Here is a 15,187-nt window from a genome sequence, read left to right as displayed (position 1 = left end):
AGATTTATATACACAGTGTAGATTATTACAGAGTTTACCACAGTGGAATGATAAAAAAGGCATATTTTATAACATGCTTACATTTGAAGAATGGGTGGTATATACAGCAGGATCTGATATATGGACAGATGCATTACTTAGATGTTTCTGGATTTTCATTCCCAAATGTTTTAAAACTTTCATTCAATTAAAACAAGATGATTATCAGTTAAACACTAAAGTAGGACGTATGACAGATGTTTTAATGGCATTTACACAAGGGCAGCATCTCACAGCCAAATTACTAGATAATTTTAAAATTACTATCACAGATAAATTAATGGAACAAAGTGAACATTTTAGTCTTGCATTTCAAATCATATATCAAAAAACAGACAAAGATATGGGAAAAAGAGACATACAAAAACAGTTAATACATTGCTTCTTAGAACAAGTCAAAGGGGTTCCAGGGGATATTAAATGTATCTACGAAGAAAATTCTGATACCCTCACTGATTTGATACAAAAACTAATGAGGGGGTGGACTATGGCCAATGATGGGACATTATACTCACACCATATCTTTGCATTTGAAGATAATAGTGAGCCATTTGAAGTAATTGGTGAGGTAAAAAACAGGGGAAGGCAAAGGTGGTGTGACCAACCACCAGCAGAAAGAGTTGTGTCAACACCACCAGCTCATGCCTCTATGTCTGTAGTACCAGGATCAAGCACAGGTAATGAGCAAAAGGCACCAACACACTTCTTTTGTAAAAAAATAGGACATGTTAAGCAAAATTGTGATCATTACAAACCTGGCACAAAAAGAAGAAAGAACAGGGAGTGTTTCCAAAAAGAGAGCAAACAAATTTACAAGAAAAGTCAGAAAAGCAGGATTATGTACAAAAACCTTACAATATTGGTAAAGACAGTTATAAGAGCCATCAATATACAGGAAAAGGGGAAGTATGCCCTCTAGATTTTCAAACAGTTTCACCTGTAAATCCAAAACATTTGATAGAACAGGCAGGAGGAATAGCTAGGCAACAGTTAAAAAAAGAGACTGAAAAACCTAAATATGTAGATCATTCAGACACAGAGGAAGATGACAAGCAAAAACATGAGGTGTGTCATATTGCATTTGATAATAAAGGAGAGGATGAGTGGATTTCCTTACAATAGGGACGTACCCCTCCTACTCTGGTATCTTTCCTGACTACCTTTAAAAAGGGTCGAGATGGACGACCACTGATTGATATTTGGGTAGAGGGGTCACTGTGGAAAAATGTCTTAATAGACACAGGAGCAGCAGTATCTGTCACAAACAGACAGTTACCAGCAAATCCTATAAAAAAGGTTAGCATTTCAGCATTTAATGGCACAGGATGCTATGCAGTGAGTAGCCAAAATGTGGACATAAAGTTTAGTCAAGAGGGACAGATATGGAAGGGTGCATTTTTAATGCATCCATCTTGCTCAAATACCATTATTGGTATGGACATTCTAGGGCCTTTAAGCATAGTAATTGATTTACCCAATGAAATTCTGTGGATGGGAGACAAACAACAAAGAGAGGAAGAGCAAAATACAGGTTGCTATGCAATCTCTCTACCTGACAAACCTGAAAAGCCTACAGGCTATGTAAATACAGACAGTGAGGATGTATGGAAGCATTTATAACAGCAATTCCCAAATCTGTGGTCCAAGGGTCCCAGTGACTGTGGGAAACTAGAAAGCCCAGTAGGGGTAGGAAGTGATCAGGACTATATACCACCTTTTCAAAAACAGTATCTTATTCCTAGGAAAGCAGAAAAACATATGGAAAAATGTATTGCAGAATGGGAAAAAGAAGGGATTATACAAAAGGGCAACAGTCCTACAAATTCACCAATCTGGCCAGTTAAGAAAAAAGATGGTAGTTCTTGTTATTGATTTACAGAAAGTTAATCAATATACTACTCCTAGAGCACATTTGATTCCAGGAGTCCCAGAGTTGGTTGCACATATTAAGCCACAAAGTAAGTGGTTTACAGTATCAGATTTAGAAAATGGCTTTTTGCAGTACCACTCAGGAAAAAAGATTGGCCAAGATTTGCCTTTACATTTAAAAACCAGCAATATGTCATGTCAAGGTTACCACAAGGGTTTCAAAACAGTCCAGTTATTTTTCATCAGACAGTAGGATTCATTCTACAACATTTGGAAAAGGATGATTCAGTAATACATTACATTGACAATATCTGAATTCAGTCATAAACAGTAGAGGAGCATGTACGGCTTCTTAAGAGAGTTTTTCATACTCTACAGCAAGCAGGGTTTAAGGTTAAAAGTGAAAAATTCAGTTTATGACACAAAAAGTTAAGTTTCTAGGTACTATTATAAAACCAACAGGAAGGTCTCCTTGTCCTATATGTGTACAAGGCATTTTACAAATGGAAAAGCCACTGACTATAGCAGACTTACATAAATTCATGGGAAACATGAATTACAATAGGGAATTTATAGAGGATTATGCAGCTGTGGCTGCTCCCCTATACAAAATGTTACAGTAACAAAAGAACTCCACCTTTTTAGAGTGGGGATCTCATGAAGAGGAGTCATTTTCACAAATAAAAGTAAAACTAGCACAAGCTACAGAATTAATAGCACCCACAACAAGGTTACCATTTGTGTTACAAGCAGCAGCAGGGAAAAAACACTGTCTGTGGTACTACTACACGAATGGCCACATGGTAGCGACAACAGAATGGAAAAAACATTATGCCCAGTCACTTACTTTAGCAGGAAGATGACTCCAGTGGAACTGGGCTACCATCCATGTATACAGCAGTTATTAGCCATTTACTGGGGTATTAAACAAACTAAATATTTGACCGTATTTTCCAGCATTATAGTACAAACATCACATCAAGCAGTAAAAGCTCTGATAGACAATTTTGAAATGAATCAAATTACAGATAGTATTAGTCAGTCAGTCTTTGCAAAATGGATGGCACTTTTTGGAATGAAAACTGTTACTATACAGACAGGGGACAAATACTATTTGTCAAACCACATGGGATACAATGGAAAACAGCATAACTGTTTAGAAAAGATAATGTCACCTGAGGTGCAATTTTTAGCATCTGATTTTGATCACTTTAAGCCATCCATCTTTGTGGATGGAGCACGATATTGGGACCAAGGCGGATACTGGACAGGATTTGCCATAGTTCCAGAGAATCCACAGCTGGGTTCTCCTGAACTAATCAAGTTACCAGGGCATATGTCAGCTCAAGGAGCTGAACTGGAGGCAGTACTGTATGTGCTAAAGTATTACAATCCTATTAACATTTTTTCAGATAGTGCTTACGTAGTAAATTCTTTAAGACTGCATATGGAAACCTGGGTAAGATGAGGATTTGTGGATAGTGTAGGTAAACCATTATGGCATGCTGAAGTATTAAAAGACATATATAAAGTTATAACAATGTCAAAACAACAAGGGCAGTATAGCATCTTAAAAGTAAAAGCACATCAAAAGCCAACCAGTGAAACTTACAGGTTAAATGTGTTAGCTGACTCTCTGGCAAAACAAGCAGCACAAAATGAAAAAGAACTTCCAGAATATGAGTATGCCAGTGTAGAAGTTAGTGTCTTAAAAGACTTAGATAAAGAGTCAATAGAAAAAGACCTTGTAAATATACAAAAACAACAGGGCTTAAAAGAAGAAACCGATCAATGCAGATTAGCAGGTATATCACCAAAGGGGTACTATGCATACACCACCTCCAAAGGGTTACAGTTGCCATATGTACCATTTCAGTTGGCACGCCAGTTGGTCAAGTTAAATCACCAAATACTGGGCCATATAGGAACTGATAAGTTATGGGCAGTTGTAAAAGAAAAGTATTGGAACCCAAATTTAAAAAAGGTCTGCAAACTGATTATAGAAGAATGTTTAATCTGTCTGCAGGTAAATGCTAAAAGCAAAAGGCCTCAATTACATTGAGTACAGCCAGCGGATAGGCCATGGTATGCAGTTCAAATAGATTATGCAGGTCCATTACCAACAACAAAGGGAGGTTACATGTATCTACTAGTAGTAGTGGACGTCTTTTCAAAATGGGTAGAAGCAATTCCTACCAAAACCATGACAGCAAAGGCAACAGCAGAAGCCTTATGGAAAAATATTTTCTGTCACTGGGGATGGCCACGGGTCATAGAGTCAGACAATGGCCCACAGTTTGTTAGTGATCTCATTAAACAAATGTGTAATTTGTTAGGCATACAGCAAAGGTTTCATGTACCATACCATCCACAATCTAATGGCATTGTAGAATGTATGAATCGGACGTTAAAAGAACGTCTAAAAAAGGCATGCTTGGAAAAGAGCAATACATGTGTACATCATCTGCCTGGTATTTTAATGGGTATTCGAGCAACACCAAACAGCAAAACAGGTATTTCCCAGTATGAAATAATGACAGGCTGCAAAATGCCCATACAATTACCATTTGACCCAGATTTACCTAATGGTAGGCCCATGCTAGAAATCAGCAAACATCAGGAATGGGTAAAACAACTTACTAGTATATGTGACTATAATGCAAGGGAGCAAACATTCCATCTATGGAAAAAGGTACCAATATTACCAGCTGAAGAAAACCTTCCCTGTGGAACCAAAGTATTGGTAAAAACATTCCAAATGGAAGGACCATGGGCTAGCAATTGGCAAGGCCCTTTTGAAGTAGTGGAACAAATTGGACCATTAGTGTACAAAATCAAAGGAAAAAAGAAAAACAGAACAATGTTGGTACATAAAGATCAACTAAGAATGATCAAAAATAGTGAGCAATGTAAATCTGATTAAATGTATTCTCTTGTAGGTTTCCAACAGAGAAAACCATAATGAAATTGACATGGTTTAAAGTGCATCCTTTTGGAAATCCAGTTTCGGATGACCAAAGGCAAAATGATTCAACAATGGAATTTCTATTTAAAGGATGTTTTTTTTAAAATTGATAATAGCTATCATACTATTATTGTATTGCTTAGTATTAAATTATACTTACAACCTGTTAATCAAACTGTAAAGTTAAATAAGAGAGAGAGTAAAGAAATGTGAAAAAATGAACAAGATTGGTCACCATCTTTTAACACTTTTTTAGCAAGAGAATGTTGGTATGCAAAAAGCATGAATGTTTCTAATTGTTGGGTATGTAGTTTAATACCAAAAATAACAGGGGTAATGCCTCTAATACCTATTCCACTAAATGCACTTAGTAGTTGGAGTTAGTAGTTGGAGGGTATTAATAAATGAAACAGGAGATCAAGTCATAAATATACAATTATGTAAAGCAAGAGTACAGTTATCTGCAATAGTGCAGGGGATCACATGTTTTCAGCAAAATGGAACTGTTCCAGTGGGTAATAGCAATTGTATTCAAACAATTGAAATGATAAATTTTCACAACCACATACCAGTATGTGGAGTATTTTCTCATGGTTTTCCTATTTTAATACTAATTAAGGGTCAGTTAATATTAAGTGACACAGCAGTATTTCATTTTTCACAAAATGATAAAAATGAGTGTAAAACCAATATTACATATTGGCGAAGTAAAGCAGATAAAAACTTTACAGTTGTACATGATAAAACTTCTACTATGGGGCAAGTAAATGACAGTCTGGTAAATAGCAGTGTTGCTATATCAGATGGGTTATATTACATCTGTGGTAAATATGATTATAAATGGTTACCAAAGGGATGGGATGGCACCTGTTATATAGGATTAGTGGTACCAGCAATGCATCATGTAAAAGAGTTACCAAAAGGAAGCATTAGAAATGCAAAAAAGAAAAGGGATATATTACCTGTGATTGAAAGTCCAGAAAATCCAGTAGATACCTTAGATACATCACGTATATATCATCAAAATCTTGATTATATTAAATTAAAATATATGGATTTAGGAGATGATGTAATCTCTGGAGCAGGTATTTTCCCTTAGTACGGGGCTGCAAAAGCCATCTGGGAGCTGAGAAAACTATCTAAACTAGTTGAGGTATTGGCAAATGCCACTTTCAATGCAGTCCTTGACATTACTGTGGAAATGACAGCAATATGAACTGTGGTTTTGCAAAATCGAATGGCATTAGATTACATATTAGCATCACAAGGGGGTACATGTGCTTTATAGGAGAACAATGTTGCACATTTATTCCAGACAAAACAGAATCTGTCAAAGCACATTTAGAAGTGATTGCACAAGTGTCTCAACATACTAGAAAAAACTGGAATGATGATTGGAGTGAATGGTTTAGTAATCTATTTACAGGATGGACAGGAACACTCACTGTATTTTTAATTTCTTTTATTGTTATTGTAATGCGTGGTTGCATATTATTTACATGTATTAAAGTCTGCTTAGCAAAAGCTAGTCAAGTTACTGCTGTTAATTGTCATAATGAAAATGTATTATCAAATAATGTTGAATTTATTTCCCTAGTTTAAAATAAAAAAAAGAGGGAATTGTTAGAGTGTGCTCAACAATGCACTAAGGTTGAAAGTAACTTTGCTACAAATATGCAACATAAATAAAGGTAATAAGATAAAGCTTGCTTAAATGTAGAAATAGAGTTTAGCAATATGTGATCAGCATCCATACTAAATGACCGTGGCTTGGAAAATAAGGAATCTGCTGAATGGACATTATTTCATTACAAACAGGATGTATGCAAGAGCAAAAATGCAAAATCTGCTTTTAAAGAAGACTGTGACAATCTGTTTCCTTAAAAACATGTTTTTCTGCATATAAAAATAATGGATACAATATGTTTCCTTAAACAACAGGACATGTTTCTGCATATAAAAATAATGGACACAATATGTTTCCTTAAACAACAGGACATGTTTCTGCATATAAAAATAATGGACACAATGTTTCCTTAAACAACAGGACATGTTTATGACACTGTTACAATCTGTTTCCTTGGCACAAGAACAGGCATTCTTATACAAAAGACAAAAAAACAGGATGTTCACACTGTCAGAAAAGCTGAAAAATAATATTATTAAGTCAGCAGTTTGCGTCAGCATCTGCAACAATCAGTATTGTTTCTACAGGATGAGCAATTCTCCAAAATAGAATACCAAGAGGAAATGTATATATATATATATATATATATATATATATATATGCATGACTAAAATTGCATATAAAGATCTGTATGAATCCAATTATGTTAGGGGTATTGGTAGAGACACATTTGTCTCAAGGTAAATGTTATATCTCTCACATCATCCGTACTATATAAGAAGTAAAGTGGAACAGTACTTTAAGCTGCAATGTTAGTCCATTTGGTTTATTATAAAAAGTTATTTGTTACGGCTCTAAGTTGATGCTGCAAAGTATATTCTCTCATCAGTGTATATTCTGCAAGTTTCTGTATGCAACAGACTATGAATGCAAATATAATCAGACTTTGATTTTAGCAGAATCCAGCCAGCAACACTGAGTGTCTTAAGAAGACTTCAAATCCATCACAGTAAGCAGCACCATATAATTTTTCAGAGTTACAACCACTGTAGGCCTTTCAAGGATATACAGTGGTGAGAGTGATAGGATTGATTAGTGACAAATCTTGCAATTTTATTATACATGTTCCAGTTTAGATGTGAGAATGGATTGTAGGTTAGTGAGAATAGGGGTAGCATAGAGTAGAGTGGGGAGTAGGAAAGCTTGTGCAAGAGAGAGTTTAGAATCATTTGTGTGAGATTTTTTGTCCCTGTAGAGCAAACCCAATTTCTGATGAGTCTTTTTAATGTGATGTTGAATATGGAGATCGAACTTTAGCTGATCGTCTACAATAACTCCAAAAAGTTTTATGTGAGGTTCAACAGGTATGGTTGTGTTGTGAAGGCAGGAGACAGTAAAGGTAGTTTTTGATGATGGAGAGATTTTGGGAGAGATAGGAGGAGTTTGGTTTTTCTTAGGGTTTATCAGAAGCTGATTGGCTGCTAGCTATTTCTCAACTGAGTGGAGAGATTATTGGGTGAGAGAGAGAGAGAGAAAGAAGAAAAATAGAAGTGCAAGCTTTGTGCCTTGGAAAAACATGAGGGAGAGTCAGTAAGGGAAGGGCAGTCTGATATATAAGGACTTGATGAAGTCAAGGGGGAAATCAGCCATATATAGATTGCAGAATATTTGGGAAAAGATGAAGCCCTTTACTTAACAGATGCCCACTGGCAACAAATATGAGGCTGTGCATACACACATAGACAACAGTGGTTTATTTGGGATCAGCATATGTGTATCCTGCATAAATGGTACATCTCTATACCTAAATTATACAAGTACATAAAACATGCTAACATGCTAGTTGCCAGTACCATGCATCACCTCACTAAACCAATCAGAGGCAAATAAAAGTAACATATCAGAACCACAAAGGCCTCCTAAATGTAACCTAAGAAAAAAGTATCCTCCACAACCCTACAAACACACAAATCAGGTAGCATCCACTATGAAACATACATCTAAGAGTCACAATGACTCAGTTCAAAAACCCCCAAGGCAAACCTCCACAATATCATAGGTTATCCCATAGTGTGACACACTGATGCAATACTCAGAAGACTGTGCAAAGAGAGAGACACAGTCAGTTGCCTATATTAGGTGCCAGAATTCACCACATCACACATGCACTGAAGTACTTTCCACCATAAAAACATATATGATACTGCATGTGGATGTAAATAACTTAATATATACCAGCATGGATTGTATAAAAATGGGGCTATCAAAATATATGTTTGAGGCAGGTATGAACCTAGCCTTGGGAAGAATTATACTATCACCAACAATGATATCGCAATGCAAAAAAATAAAATAAAATAAAAAATAAAGATTATTGACTTCAACAGTTGGCTAAGATAATGATATCATTCTAAGGGTGGTATGATGTATAACAGTCTGGGAGTAGATGGTAGACAGTCCTAACTGTTTTGCCAAGGATAGCCTGCACCTATCCTTCCAAGGCTTCTGTATATTGGCTAAATCCTTGTCCACCCTCCATATTACCTTTTTTAGGTTATGTCAGTCTTCTAAAGCATTTAGCACAACAAAACAGAATCCAGATAGCAGAAAGGTATTGCTGCTCAGTTTTAGGAGCATTAAAAAAATTCTACTCTATACAAGCACTCTTTACCTTGAAAGAAAATGATATATACTTTGTCTCAGAGATATGGCTCATGACCATTGAGAGCATTCCTTCAGTTAATGGCTTAATTGCCTACTACATGATGAGGCCCACAACATTAGGCACTGAAGGTGGTGGCATCTCCATATTCTTAAAAAAAATATTTCTCCTACAGAGTTGTTTAACAAGAAAAAGAACTGCAACACTTTCCTGTCCAACTTACTATTAACAAAACCCCTTATCATATTTTATCATAGGTAATATAGGACACTTCTATGTCACTCTAATCCCATACCTCCTACCTAACCAGTACAGAGTCCCTATACATTAAGCCAAACACCATTCTCCTCAAAGACTTCAACTAGCATTCCATTAACTTGGAGACTTATATATCCTCAAAAATGTATGATCAGAAATTTCTGGACTTCATCAATACAAACTCTCTGGACAAGTTAGTCTGCACCCCAACCACGAACAACAAAATCCTGGATTTAGTCCTCACCAATATGGGGTAGCTTTGCTCCACACAAGTTGTAACTTCCATCCTTGTCAAATTGGAGAAAAAAACTCAGTCACCTTCACCTTAATACTGAAACCAGAGGTATCTTCCAATACCATAGTATTCAGAGATTACGCTAAGGCTTATCTACTAAAACTGTGTGATGACCTAGTTAAATTAAAAAAAAAAAAAATTCCAGCTTGATCATCCAACTGCTTGTGCAGAATGGTGCAACCCAAATAAAAACAGGGTGTATAATAAAAGAAAAAAATCATTACATGCAAAAATAAATTTAACTCTCAAGATGCCAATAGCATTCTTGGTAAACTTAACAAGGAACTCCAAACCCTGAGCAAATCTATCAGTCGGTTAGGACACAAAAATAGACCCAAGCCAAGGATAGCCATGATGCCTTTTTTAACTAAGTTAGAAATCTCAGGAATAAGGGATGCCACATGCTTGAACCCAGAGGGCATAGCCAATCCACTACTAGACAGATTTAGATCAAATATCAGCCCACTCTCTGTCGCTTGTCTGGTCAAGATAAAACAGACAAACATTTGTCGGTTCATTTCAAGCAACTTTATTACACACAAACCCATCAGAAATGAGGCTTTGTAACAAACTTAAACAAACATATAAACAGACTGACTACCATACTCTTACATGTTAACACTCTGGCTGTTCTCTCAAAATGGACTGCTGCCTGCACGTACTCATTATTTATATGCACATGCTTACATCTGGAAATGCTTCTTAAAGGTACATACACACGGTCTGTTCTAGATCTTCCATCTTTGATTAATAGGCCATATATGTAATGACAGTATTCAATGACATGCAGTTTACACAAATGATCTTTTGATATTCTATTATACAGAACTAATCATTTGACATGCAAGCATACAAAATTAGACACATATAAAACAATCATGTCTAGGTTGCTGTGTATTTTGCACTAGGTCTGGAAATACGACTTGCTTATGTAACATAAAAGTTAGAATTGGATCTAGCAATGGGGACTGTCTTCAAGGAATGTTCAACTTTGGAGACAACTGGGACATCATCAGGAATGGGAATGGATGCTGAGACATGTTCTTCGGTGCAAACATTGTCAGGGTTGCTCTGAGATCTAGAGTCTGTATCACAGATATGATGCTGCGATATTGTTTCTGATACAGGAAGATGTCTGCAGTTTTTCCTGTATTCTATACCTTCAGATTCCACTAAGTAGGATCTCAGCTCGGTACATGTACGTCTCACTTGACCAATTAGATCAAAGCCTTTCGTTGTTTGCATCCTCACTGTTTCTCCTTCTTTTAACGGATGAAGAAATCTGGATGTTTTATCATCGCTGGACTTCTGAGAAGAACGCTTTGTAGAAAGTTGGGCTTTGATTGCTCTGTTGTTTTTAGCATTAGGCACCAACAAACTAGAGCTGATAGGCAAGGTTGTTCTGGTTTGCATAGCTAGAAGTTTCTGAGCAGGTGAGCCAAGTAGGTTGTCATGGGATATATTTCTGAGATTAAGTAAATTCAAGAAGATATCAGTATTGTCACACTTTGACCTCTCTAGTAATTGCTTTGCACTCTGTACTGCATGTTCAGCAAGGCCGTATGACTGTGGGTATTCAGGACTACTAGTAACATGAATAAAGTCCCACTCTTTTGCAAATCTCTGAAACAATTTACTGGTAAACTGAGAATCATTGTCAGAAATAACTGTGTGGACTACCATGGACTGAGAAATGTCATTTCATTTTAGCAATAACAGCACTGGACGTTAGGTTAGGTAGCAAAATTGATCTCGAACCAGTTCGAATAAGAGTCTACCTACACTAAATAATGCTGATTATTCCACTCAAATATGTCAGTTGTTACTGTTGACCAAAGTAGTTCAGGAATTTGGCTTAGCTGAAGTGGCTCTTTTTGCAAATGCGGTTTAGTGCTGTTGCACATTGAACAAGAAGAAAGCACTTTATCAATGTCTTTTGATAGAGGAGGCCAAAATACTAATCCTCTCACCCTTCTTTTGGTAGAATTGGAACCTGGGTGGCCATGATGCAAAATCTGAATGTATTCATGTTGTCATGTTGTAAGAACTTTGTGACCTTTGAAAATGATGCCATCTTCCATCAGCGTCTCATCTCTGTATGGAAAATAAGGTTGTACTTCTGGCGGTACAGAGGATTGCTTTGATGGCCATCCTATATTGATGAAGTGATTGAGCTTTTGCAAAATTGGATCAGTCGTTGTATGATCTCTTAGCTTATCAAGTCTCATGATAAAAAAATTATGCACTTCCATGACATCAAAGTTAAAATTCTCTGCATCAAACTGTTCCATGGTATTTCTGGGTGATCTGGATAAGGTATCAGCCAGATAAAAAAAGTTTACCTTTTGTATAAACAATTTTGAAATTATACTTTTGCAATCTGATCATCATTCTTTGTAGTCTTGCTGGAGATGAATGCATGGGCTTCTTTAAAATAGTGACTAGAGGTTAATGGTCAGTTTCTATCTGCGTAGCTCGGCCATAAATATAATCGTGGAACTTCGAACATGCGAACACAATTGCCAAAAGTTCCTTCTCAATTTGAGCATACTGCATCTCATTTTGGGTAAGAGTTCTAGACACATAGGCAACAGGTCTACCCTACTGAATAATGACTGCACCAAGACCAAACTTTGTATCATCAGAGGAAAGAACTACTGGTTTGTAGGCATCATAGTATCTCAATGTAGGCAGGTTAGTAATTTGCTGCTTGAGGTTATCAAATCCTTTCTGGTGTTGTTCTAACCATGACCAGGCAATATTTTTGCATGCCAGCTCTCTCAAAGATGCTGATAACTCACTAAAGTCTGGTATAAATTTGCCCAACTAGTTAACCATACCAAGAAAATGCTGTAGGGCTTGGACATTGTCTGGGGCTGGCATCTCTAGAATGGCTGCTTCTATAGAAGGCTCTGGTCGTAAGCCCGTTCTGGTAAATAAATGACCTACATAAGTAAGTTCTGGTAGTCTGAATTTGCATTTCAGAGGACTGAGCTTTAAATTCACTTAATGCGCTCTGTCCAGAACTTTCCTGAGGTTTCTGTCATGCTCTGCTTCACCATTACCTCCAACTAGTAAATCATCAACTATTATTGCACACACATAGCCTGAATAAATTTGCTCCATTGCATGCTGAAAGACTTCACTGGTAGAATTTATTCCAAAAGGAATCCTGAGAAATCAGTATCTACCAAATGGGTTACTGAATGTAGTCAGTAGTGAAGATCTGCGATCAAGCATCACTTGCCAAAAATGAACTCTTTGCATCTAAGACAGAAAAAAAGGTGACATTTGGCATGAGGGTTGCAATCTCCTCAATTGTACAGATAGGATGATGAGGTCTTTTTAATGCCTTGTTCAAATCTCTTGGGTCAGTGCATATTCTGATTTTATCTAAATTTTTCTTATGAGCCGGTACCATGGAAGACACCCACTCAGTTGGTTCTGTAACTGGACAAATCACACCTTGCTGCACCATTTTGTCTAACTGGACCTTGACTTTGTCCTGCATAGCTATTGGAACTCTTCTTGCTGGTCTGACCACCAGACTGACCTCTGGGTCGACTTTCATGGAGTACACAACTGGAAGTTTGTCTAGATTTTATCGAACACATCAGCATACTCTTAGAAAATAGTATCACTGAAGTTGGAACTGGGACATGTGCTTACATGATGGACTTATTTGGTAAAAGAAAGCAGTTTCATTCTCAAACTGTCTCTGAGACCTAAATAACCGAGCCAAAAACAGCAAAAAAAACACCAATGTAAGCTAAATGCTGCTCCAAAGCCACAAACAGTATTTTAATAAAATCAATGTAAGCACTTTCATTTCCAACAGTTACAGAAACGTCATCAGACAAACAAAATGCACTACCTCACTTTAATAAAATCAATTACCTCTTCCTTTAAATAAAAATGGCACGGAAAATGCAAATAATTAATTGATTAATTAAAAAGCCACTGAATAAAACATTGTGTAAATACAAGTATTAGATCCCTATACCATAAGTTTAAAATACTGTAAACCTATATACATAAATACTTGAAAAATACTTTAAACTGAAAATGTATATAGTAAAACTACAATGTATTAAATCCTGTAAAAAATACTGTATATACCTTGCAAGGGGATATAGCACATATAATAAACATGTTTAAAATATGTGTGTGTGTGTGTGTGTGTGTGTGTGTGTGTGTGTGTGTGTGTGTGTGTGTGTGTGTGTGTGTGTGTGTATATATATATATATATATAAATAAAGATAAAACAAACAAACCAAAAATGTATGGGCCGGATTCACGAAGGCTTGCACGGAGTCTAAGAGTAGAGTAAGACTCCATGCAGCCAATATGTCTGCCGAGCGATCCAGGAACAGCCGGCAGGGGTGTGCAAGAGAGCTCCTAAAACGACTCTTACACAGACAGGGTTAGGTTATGCAAATTACCTCATTTGCTGCCGAAAGCTATGCAAATGAGGTAAATTTGTGATCCAGGAAACCTTAATCTGTCCGAGTAAGAGTAGTGTTATTTGCGGAAATGTACTCCGTTGTCAACTGAGTACCGTTCTGCAAATAGCAAAACGGAGCCGTGACAGCTCAAAATAAAGGATGCATCCAGTTGAGGAAGCATGCCAATGGCCAAATATACGGCCATTGGCAATTCTTCCCATTGCAAAATAAAAATAAAAATATATTTTTTTTACCTCAATCTCTGAAGTTTAAGCATAGTGCTGCACTCTAAAAACCATGAAAAAAATAAATAAAAGCCACAAATAGGGATTTTATTCAAAATATTCAACTGCCATGCAAGTGAATGGCAGGCTGAAGACAACATGGCTACTGAGTAGAGGTTGCTAAGGGGGGAAGCTCAGTCTAAGAGATATAACCAAGCATTAATAGGCAATCCTATGCAAATGAGAGTAAGGATAGTGAATCCCAATTTTACATGGCATATGAGCAAAGTCCGTGGAGTGTAGGATAAGGGGAGTATCAGAGTAGAAGATAGGTGACATCATGAGGGGGTTATGTATGAAAGAATGTAAGCTCAATGGAGCAGAGTGGCATGTGTTTGCTGTCAGTTACTCATCACTGGAAGAGGCGTGTCAACAGGTATCCTAGCTAAAGCCAAGAAATTGAAGGTGTATGCCATGGATAACACAAAAGTTTCTTGTAGAAGTGCCTGCAACATGTTTGTGTGCGGGTGCACACATGTAAATCCGAGTAAGACTGTGTGCGCATGTTTAAGCCGGAGTAAGCATGTATAAGGTTGTTGAAATCTGTGTAAGCGCGTTTGCGCCTGTGTGCACGCGTTCAAGCAGGAGTCAGCAAGTGTTAGGCCATGTAAGCATGTGCGTGCACGTGTGAGCTGGTGTGCACGTGTTTGTGCTTGTTTGCGCGGCACTGCCCCCTGTGGAAACAGAAAGGGAAAAGGAAGCACAACAAATAGTAAGAAGTTAACCAAGGAGAACTAGCAGAA

The sequence above is a fragment of the Protopterus annectens genome, chromosome 9.part0 (assembly GCF_019279795.1).
Source record: "Protopterus annectens isolate FY-2018-M chromosome 9.part0, PAN1.0, whole genome shotgun sequence".
Classification (NCBI taxonomy): domain Eukaryota; kingdom Metazoa; phylum Chordata; order Ceratodontiformes; family Protopteridae; genus Protopterus; species Protopterus annectens.
The sequence above is the reverse complement of the archived record's forward strand: the minus strand, read 5'-3'. Positions refer to the sequence as shown.